The sequence below is a fragment of the Equus quagga genome, chromosome 12 (genome assembly GCF_021613505.1).
Source record: "Equus quagga isolate Etosha38 chromosome 12, UCLA_HA_Equagga_1.0, whole genome shotgun sequence".
Taxonomy (NCBI): Eukaryota; Metazoa; Chordata; class Mammalia; order Perissodactyla; family Equidae; genus Equus; species Equus quagga.
In genome coordinates, this window is record NC_060278.1 from 92,097,049 (window position 1) to 92,107,151 (window position 10,103).

The window sequence follows — 10,103 nt, forward strand, 5'->3', positions numbered from 1 at the left end:
ATTTTGTGCAAGAAATATCTCTATCCAAATGCAAGACTAAACTTTCTGAAAGGACCTACAGCATTTTGCTAATCCAAAAACTCTAGACACTGACTGAGAAGGAAAGGGCTGTATTTTCTCCCTGGAAGCTGTGTGCCATGAATAACTGAGGCTCAGGGTAATAAATATCAAGTTGAAAGAAGTTAAAGACCAGACAAGCAGCAGAGACAAGATAAGAAAGAGGTATCAGACAATCTTGTGGATTTCAATTTGCAAGAAATAGCAAATAGAATTATTTCCAGTTGAATTTTCCAAGTCAAATTTTGTTGAATTGTAGCCATAATTTAGTGTCAAGATGAAGGTGACTGAGCACCTATGAGGAGTTAAGAAGGATGGTATAAGTAGTTAAAAAAAATAAAATATAGAGCAGAGCTGCAAGGCAACTCTGAGCAGGGAGAGATTCCCCAGTCAGTCTGTCCTTATGACTTGGGATGCTCCAGGAATACCCACAATGGACTCATATCTCTGGGCCTAGGGGTAGGTGTTTCCATTTAAGACTCAGAATTATTATTTTCTTGGCCCCTCCTTTAAATGGAGAGGGATTCATGCCAATCCCCATGTACTCAGTTTGGGGTTTAAACAACTCCAGACTCTAAAAGACAAGATACTGAGGGAATGAAAGGTATAAAGTGCCATTTAGATAGAGTTCTCCAAACTTGGTTGGGTACCAGAATCACCCACTCGTATTGTCAAACAGATTATGAGGCCCCGCTCAAGGCCAACTGGATACAAATCTCCTTTCTCCACTGAATTGCTTTTGAACTTTTATCAAAATTAGTTGTCCATATATGTGTGGGTCTGTTTCTGGACTGTCTAGTCTGTGTTATTGATCTATCCATCTACCTTTACACACTGCCACGCTGTCTTAACTATCACAGCTTTATGTTACGTCTTGAAACTTACATCGCGTTAGTCCTACAACTTTGTTCTTATTTTTCCAAATTGTTTAGCATATTCTAGGTTCTTGGCATTTCTGTATGGATTTTAGAATCAGCTTGTCAATTTCTACAAAATATCTTGCTGGGGGTTTTGTTGCAATTCCATAAAATCCTTAGGTCAATTTGAGGACAATTAATATCATAACAGTACTGAGTCTTCTGACCTATGAATGCAGTATATCACTCAGAAAATTTTAGCTTTCAGCTTATAGATCTTTCCTGTCTTTTGTCAGATTTATCCCTAAGTACTTCATGTATTTGATATTATTATGAATTATATTGTTTTATTTAATTTCCATTTCTGTTTGTTCCTAGTATATAGAAATATAATTGATTTGGGTACATTCTTGTTTCCTACAACCTTGATAAATTGACTTCTTAGTTTTAGCAGCTTTTTTTTGTAGATTCATTGGATTTTTGACACTGACAATCATGATGGTTGTAAATAAAAACAATTTTATTTCTCCCTTTCAAATATCTTTCTGTTTGGAATTTTTGTATCTATGTTCAAGAGGGACGTTGGTCTGTAATTTTCATTTATTATAATATAATTTTATGGTGTCACGGTAATGCTGGCTCACAGAATAAGTTGAGAAGTAGTTCTGTCCTTTTAAATTTTATGGAAGACTTTGTGTGGAGTCGGTATTATTTCTTTCTAAACACTTGAAAAAATTCACCAGTAAAACTATCTCGGCATGGAGTTTCTTTGTGAAAAGGTTTTTAACTACAAATTCAATCAATGTATTAGATATAGGGATATTTGGGTTCTCTATTTCTTCATAAATTACCTGTGGTAATATGTGTCTTCCAAAGAATTCATACATTTCATCAAAGTTGTCAAGTTTACTGGCACAGAGCTGTTCATAACATTTCCCTAGCATTCTTTTAATACCAGAAGAATCTTCAGTGATATCACCTCTCTCATTTTTTTTTATATTGCTAATAGGAGTCTTCAAGATTTTTTTCTGATTACTCTGGCTAGAGCTTTATCAATATTATTGATCTTATCTGAGAATAAATGTTTGGTTTCGTTGATTTTCTCTATTGTTTTTCTGTATTGTATTTTTTTTATTTCTGCTATAATCTTTATTTCCTGTCCACTACTTACTCTAAGTTCAATTTGCTCTTTGTTCGAATTTTCTTAAGTTGGACACTGAGGTTTTGATTTGAGATCCTTCTTATTTTCTAATCTAGGCATTTAATCCTATAAACGTCCTCCTCAGTATTGACTCAGTGGCATTCCAAAAATTTTTTGTCGTGTTTTCATTTTCATTCAGTTTGAAATATAATCTAATTTCTTTTTTGATTTCTTCTTTTATCCACAGATATTTTTAGTCTTATTTAGTCTGCAAATATTTGGGGATTCTACGAAGATCTTTATGTTATCAAATTTTAATTTAATTTTATTTTGGTCTACTTTGTATGACTTAAATCTTTTAAAATTATTAACACTTGTTTTTTGGCCCAGAATATGTTTTATCCTGGTAAATATTCTGAATGAACTTAAAAATAATGTGTATTCCACTGCAAGAGAGTAGAGTGTTCTATAAGTGTTGATTAGGTCAATTTGTTTGATAGTGTCATTCAAATCTTCTATATACTTACTGATTTTCTATTTTGTTCTATCAATTTCTGAGAGAGGAGTGTTGCCATCTTCAATAATTGTGGACTTGTCTGTTTCTCCCTGATGTCCTTGATTAGTTTTTGCTCCATGTGTTTTGAAGCTGTGTTAGGTGCATAAATATTTGGAATTGTTATATTCTTCTGCTGAGTTGGCCACTATACCACTATCAAATGAAAACTTTTATCCCTGTTAATATTTTTAATTCTGAAATCTACTTAGTCTGATACTAAGATAGCCACTCCAGATTTATTTTGATTAATACTAACATACTATATCTTTTTCTACCCTTTTGTCTCTAACTTATTTGTGTTTCTATATTTGAAGTTTCTTTGTAGGCAGGATAGAGTGGGACCCTTCTTTTTTAGCCAATCTGACAACCTCTGCCTTTTAACTGAGATATTTAAACCATTTACATTTAATTGTATTATTTATGTGATTAGATTTAAAATTATCATCTAGTCTTATAGTTGTTCCCTATGTTCTTTCGTCCCTTTGTTCTCTTTTTCTACCTTCTTTGAATTAGTTGATTATTTTTTAATGATTCCGCTTTCTCTCCTTTTTTGGATTACTATTAGCTGTAACTCTTTGTTTTGTTATTTAGTGTTTGCTTTAGACTTTATGATTTATATCTTTTACTTGCCACAGTGCACCTTTGAATGATATCATACCGCTGCATGTGTAGTATAAGAGTTTTGTAAGAATATACTTAAATTACTCCCATCTCATTCTTTGGAATATTGTTCTCATGTGTTTTATTTTAACATATGAAATAAACATGACATTATATTGTTATTTTTGTCTCAACAGTCAATGATCTTCTAAGAAAAAAATCTTACATATTTACCCATGTGTCACCCTTCCCAATGCCCTGCATTCTTTTGTGTAGATCCATATTTCCATCTGGTATAATTTTATTTGGCCTGGAGGACTTCCTTCAACCTTTTTTGCAGTGAAGATCTGCTGGTGATCAATTATTTTATCTTTTGTCTGTCTGAAAAAGACTATTTTGCCATCATTTTGGATATTTTCACTGGGTATAACATTTTAGGTGGTCTTTTTTATTCTTCCAGTGCTTTCAAGATGTTGCTTTACTGTAGTCTTGTTTGTATTGTATCTGATGAGAAATATGCTGTCATCATTATGTTTGTTTTTATGGACATAATATATTTATATGTAATTTTTTCCCCTCTGGCTACTTTTCAGATTTTCTCTTTATCACTGGTATTGAGCAAATTGATGATGATGTGCCTTGGTGTAGTTTTCTTCATGTTTCCTGTGTCTAGGCTTTTTGAGGTTTTTTAATTTGAGTTTATAATCTCATCAAATTTGGAAAAATTTTGTCCATTATATCTTCAAATATCGTTCTGTCTTTCCTTTGGGAACTCCAATTACACATATATTAGGCCACTTAAAGTTGTCCTTCAGCTCACTGATTCTCTTTTCATTTTCTGTCCATGGTTTTTGGTGTGTTTTTTTTTAACAGTTTCTATTGCTATGTCTTCAAGTTCACTAATATTTTCTACTGCAATGTCTAGACTGTCATTAATTTTACCTAGTGTATTTTTTTATCTCACACATTCTTGTTTTTATCTATAGAAGTTCTTTATGGGTCTTTCTTTATATCTTCCATGTCTCCTCTTAACTGAATATCTGAAATGCAGTTATGATAACTGTTTTGCTGTCATTTATCTGCTAATACTAGCGTATGTGTCAGTTCTGAGTCAGTTTAACGTGATAAATGTAGTTCCTCATTATTTCTCTTGCTTCTTGCATGCTTGGTAATGTATAAATGAATGCCAGGCAATGCAAATTTCATATTGTTAGGTGCTAGTTATTTTTGTATTTCTATAGATGTTCTTGAGTTTTGTTCTGGGACGCTGTAAGTTACTGGGAAACAGTTTAATCTTTAGAGGTCTGGCTTTTAATATATATTAGGTGGGTTGAGAACAGTGTTCAGTCCAGGGATAATTACTGTACACTGTCGAGGCAAGACCTTTCTGTGAATTCTACCCAATGCCTCATGAATCTTGAGGTTTCCGAGTTTGGCTGGTGGTAACAGTCAACCTCCTGGCCCTCTAATTCTATCAGATAGTTCTTTCCCTAATCTCTGGTAGTTTACACACACACACACACGTATGTGAGCATGTATGTACCTATGCACACACTCACCGGTACTCAGTTTAACGCTTGAGGGGCCCCCCATAGATCTTTGGAGTTCTCTTTCTCTTCCCAGCTTTTCTTTCTTGGTATCATAGCCCCATTGGTGTTCCTGGACACTCAGCTCCATTTCCTCAACTCGGGGAGCCCACCCGGCTCTTCCTGGCTTCCCTATTCCTGCGTTGTGGCCTTGAATCTCTCTCATGGCACTAAATGGAACAATTTGAGAGATCTCATCCCTCAGTGATCACTGCCTTTCATTGTCTGATGTCCAGTATCTTGAAAATTGTTGCTTATATATATTCTGCCTAGTTTTTTGTTGTTTTTGGTTGTTTGAGATGGGAGGACAAATCCAGTGCCTGTTACTCCACCTTGAATGGATGTAGAAATTATAAAGCATTATTTTTATCCCTATTTCGCAGCTGAGGCTAAAGGCTCAGATAGATTGATTTCCCCAAGGCCACACATTGCCAATGAGTAGCAAAGCTAGTGTTAGAAGTTCCTTAGGATGAAGGACGTTTTAGAGTCCCTATTGTGAACAAGTAAGTAAATCGCAGGAGCACACTACCACACACACACATTAGCTGGTGTATCTACAGAGTAAATGTGGCACTGAAACATTAGCAATGGGTTCCCCTTATGTTTCTACTTTTGGGGAATCCAAATTCAGACAGCCTGGATTTGAATCCTTGCTCTACCACGTACTGGCTATCTGATCTTGAGTACATTAATTTACCTTTTAAGCTTCAATTTACCCATCTGTAAAATGGAGATAATAATAGTACCTGCCAAATAGTATCGTTGTTAAGATCAAATGAGATAATCCATGCAAAGCCCTTGTCACAGTAGCAAATATTATTTTTTGATGTATGAGTTACCCTAAATGTTGTCTAGCATGTGCTCAGTAAGATTTAGCTCTAACCTCAATCCAAATGAAGTTCTTTCTTTCTCTCTAACCTCGTTGGCGTTAAGAAGTTGGTTCTTGCCTCTCTAGACTCCCGAGACTTTGCACTGGAAATATGAATCAGGCAGCTCATCCAGAAGCTAACTAGTCCATCTGATCTTCGTTTAGAAAGTTGGTGTGGAATGTTTCTCTTTTGCTGGTCAAGTTTCTAGAACCAGCCCTCTTATCTTTCTTTATTGGTCACTTCTCACAGTGTCTACCCAATTGGTTTCTCCAAATGAGATCTCATATTTTTTATGTCTGTCTATCCTCACTCAACAGCTTTATAGTTAGTTGTTCAAACCCATCCTTTTACTTACCTGTCCCCCTGGACCCACACAAATGACACTTCCCCAGCTGACTTTCATGTGAATCACCTTCCAGATGCTCACTACCAATATTAACATCTGAAAACCAGAGTTGTATTATCATTTTCCTCACTCCAACCACATGGAATTACAGTCAACTTCACACGTAATTTTGTTTCTCTGTTTTTATTGCATGTATCCTTGGCCTTGACCTTAGAAGAAAAAATACTTATTCTTGATACTCCACATATATTTGGTACATGCTGTGGACTGTTTAAAAACTTAGAGGAAGGTGAGGAGTGGAGATAAAAGATGTCTATTCAACTTTCTGAGACATCTTCTTTGGACTAGAGCATTCAGTGTTAAGGAAATAAGGATCAATGCATTAGGGGTTAAAGATTTCCACGGTGCACAGAGGCACCTTTGGTAAACGATCTCATTTAGCAACTATCACTGGGAAATCACACCCTGATTTCACACATCCCTCTCACCATTCACTGGGACACTGGGCTGTGTATTCATTATGTCCCCAGAGACCAAAGACTTAGATACAAAACTGCAAACAACTCAGCAAAGTTGCTAAAAATAATTATATTTCAGTAGATGATTCTAAGCAGAAAGGGAGGAAAATTTATTTAGCAAAATCAAAAATATCCAACAGACAGTAGAGTGGAACTGAACAAAATCTTATATAAAAATAGCATTTGGGTCCCATCTGAATTTAGTAATAAGGACTGTAACAATACAATACAAACGTCCCTTTTGTAGCATTTGTCATCTAACTCTGGCTCTCTGACCCTTCATAGCATTAGATAATGCAGTTACAGAGAGATCTAATAGCAGAGAGACGGGAAAATTAAAAGACAATGGCAGGTAGGCACAGTAGTATGTGAGATGAGGTTTACAAGCGAATTAGTGGACTGACAGGGCCCACATGACTCAAAAAGCACGTTAAAAAAAGAATATTTTAGAATGACAAAGACTAGGTCCAAAGAGCATCAGAAAGGAGCAAGAAGAAAGGCTCAAATCCCACACCTGTGTGTGGAGCACCTACCGTGTGTTCACCATTGTTTTAATCACTTCCACACTCTATTGCATTTTCTCTTCGTAGGTCTCTCTGATATAGACATCTTCATCTTAACCTTACAAGGGAAAAAAATGATGCTTGGAGAATGAAAGGGAATATCCCAAAGTCAGATAACATGTACCAGAGGCAGGATTTAAACCAAATCTTCTAACCTGTGGTTCTTAAACTTGGGCCTGTGCACACACACAAACACACAGGCATACACACCACCTCGGGAAGCCTTTTAAAAGTGTACATTTCCAGCCAGCTCCCACATACATTTTGGCTCAGTGCCTCTGGGGTAGGAGTCTGTGGAGGGTTGGAGGGATTTAGGGGCTGATCAAGGAAAAAGATACAACCATGAGAGGTAGTAACACACGACAGGCTTTGTTGGGCAGCACTTGGCCAGGGTTGCATTAGAAGGAGGGAGGAAGGAAGCATGAGACCATCCAGAAGCTTCAAGGTGACCCCCCATCCAGAAGAGGAAGAGGGCAAGAGAATTCCTGGAGGAGGGGGATCTGAGACAGGGCTGAAGTCTCTAGGTGATGTCGCTCAGCAGCACAGCGGGGAGTACCTGAGTCAAAGGGCAGCAGTGGCCCTGGGCCTTATAACTACAAGGTCCTACCCTGTCAATGGATATCAGCTGTCAGCTGGGGCTTTCAGGGATAGGCAAAGCAGGCAGGTTGTAAATGGCTAAAAATCTGCTTTTGGGGGCTATTTTTTAAATAATTGGATGTGTAAAACTTTGGACTTGGTGCTGGCAGGCTTTTGGGTTAACGGATCTCAGCCTAAAGTGAAGAAATGACAACCTAGGACCAACAGACAGAGGCCATCTTTGGCTCGCTTACATAAGAGTGGGACCCCCCCACTTGAGACATCTGTGTCGCAGTACTATACAGACCACATTTTGGGGAAGAAAAACTGTCAAACTCCACATTTGGGCTGTCTTCACCATCTCACAGCCAGCTGAAACCACGGATGAACACATCCATTGATGATTTCCAAGGAGAAGGTGGTTTCCTGGGAAGCCAGATGGAAGATGGTCAGTGCTGAGACTCGGTGTCAGCACGGGCACATTCTGGTTGGGTCTCGGGATCTGGCTTAGAATGGCCAACATGCTGTCATTGTATTAAAGAGGACACATTTTCTCCATACAAGCTCAGCTTCTGCAATCCTTCTTTATGACCAATGTGAGAACAGAGCAGATTTGGTCAACCAACTCTCCGATCTGGTTAGGAGCAAACATACACCACATTTAATCATTTCATGATTCAGCCCAAAAGATGCGTGAAACTACAAGCTCGCTGATGGCAGGGGCTGTGTGTGTTCAAGGCACCATGGTATGCCCAGCATCTGAATCGCGATCATACATCCAACGAAGGTAGTTAATAAACGAGCATTGACTAAATGAAGAATGTAGAAATCACCAAGGTAGTGGGTGCCACATATTCAAATTAGTGCGCTGAGAAATCTGCCTGGAGCCGCGTAATTCCAATCAATTCTCCCATCCTTTCTGCTAAAGGGGGACTTCAGACTCTGTCCTCACCACAAGGCTGAGTCACAAACCAACGCTGCCACTGGAGATGTGGCATTTAAGACTGTGCTCGCCAAGTTTATCACAGGTCTTTTAGGGGGAGGTGGGTTGGGATTAGAGGGAGGGGAAGAGGAAAAGAAACACTGATTGGAATAAAGTTTTGAGGGGCCCAGTCCTCCTTTCCTTTACAAGTGGCATGAAAAAGGAAATTCAGCCCTTTCCTTAGGCTGTTGCCTCCGTTTCATGTCCCTCCCTCACTCTTTGTGTCTCAATCAGAATCTCCCTTCTTTTCAAAATCTGTTCCCCAGCGCCCAGGAATTACCTGATGGGAGGCTAGTTTTTGGTCTTGACACTAAATGTGCCACCTCATCCTCAAATTTCTCAACCCACAGCTCCTTCTAAGCACACTCAGATTTCAACCCACATAAACGTGTTCCAAGTCTCAGCATTATGGTCAGACAGTCCAGTACCTGCTGGTGAGATTATGGTTCTACTTATCTCCACCTCATCCTCCAGTGAAAGATGAAATGTAATAAAAATTTAAATTGCGGTTGCCAACATTACATTTCATAATAAAAAATAAAAATTCAATTTCTTTTAAAAATGTAATCTGTAAATTTGGCTTCCTTTTCCCTGAATGTACCCTTGTATAAAAGCATGGTTCATCCTTGCCCTATTTACTCCTCACTGCCAGGGGCAGGCCCTATGTTTGATTATCACATGTGCACAGACGATTCTAAGGCAATGTGGATTCTTGCAGCTCCTTATGTCACCCGTGGTATTTCTTACGTAGGTAACATTGCCAATGCTCTTTCCTCCACCAGGAAGCCCTCTCACCCTGGATATCCCCAGCTATCCTTTAGATATCACTTCTGAGACCCTTGCTTTTCAAAGTGTAGTCCATGGGCCAGCAGCACCCAGGAGCGTGTTAGAAACACAGAATCTCAGGCCTCACCCCAACCTCCTGAATCAGAGTCCAGTCTCCCCCATTCTAGAGCTGTGTTTTCAAGTTGCCTGCATGTAATTAATTGTACTAATTGCAACTCATAACTGGATTGTGAATTCAATTTAGTGAGTCATAATCGTATTTTTTTAATGAAATAAAATAGACTAAACCATTCTAGAATGGAATGGAAATTGTCACTCAGGTAAGTATTGCTTCATAAAACTTTTGTTTATGTGTACTGGATCACCTCTACATCTTGTCTGTGAGTCACGGTCAGAAAAGCTTGAACCCCACTACTCTTGAGTCTAAACTTCTTGTATTCAAGGACTGTTTGATCCATTCGTTGTATGCATGACATCTAACATAGTGACAGGACAGAGTAGATGCCAAAAAGTACGGCATGTCACACAGCAGGCTATAGATCGCCCGGAATGGCATCAACTGCAAGTAAAGACAACAATAGTGAGAGGACGGCTGAAGGCAGAAGAGGAGGAAGCGCCTAGCATAGCCCAGGAAGTAGAAAAAGGGGAAAGGAGTTGCCAACAGAT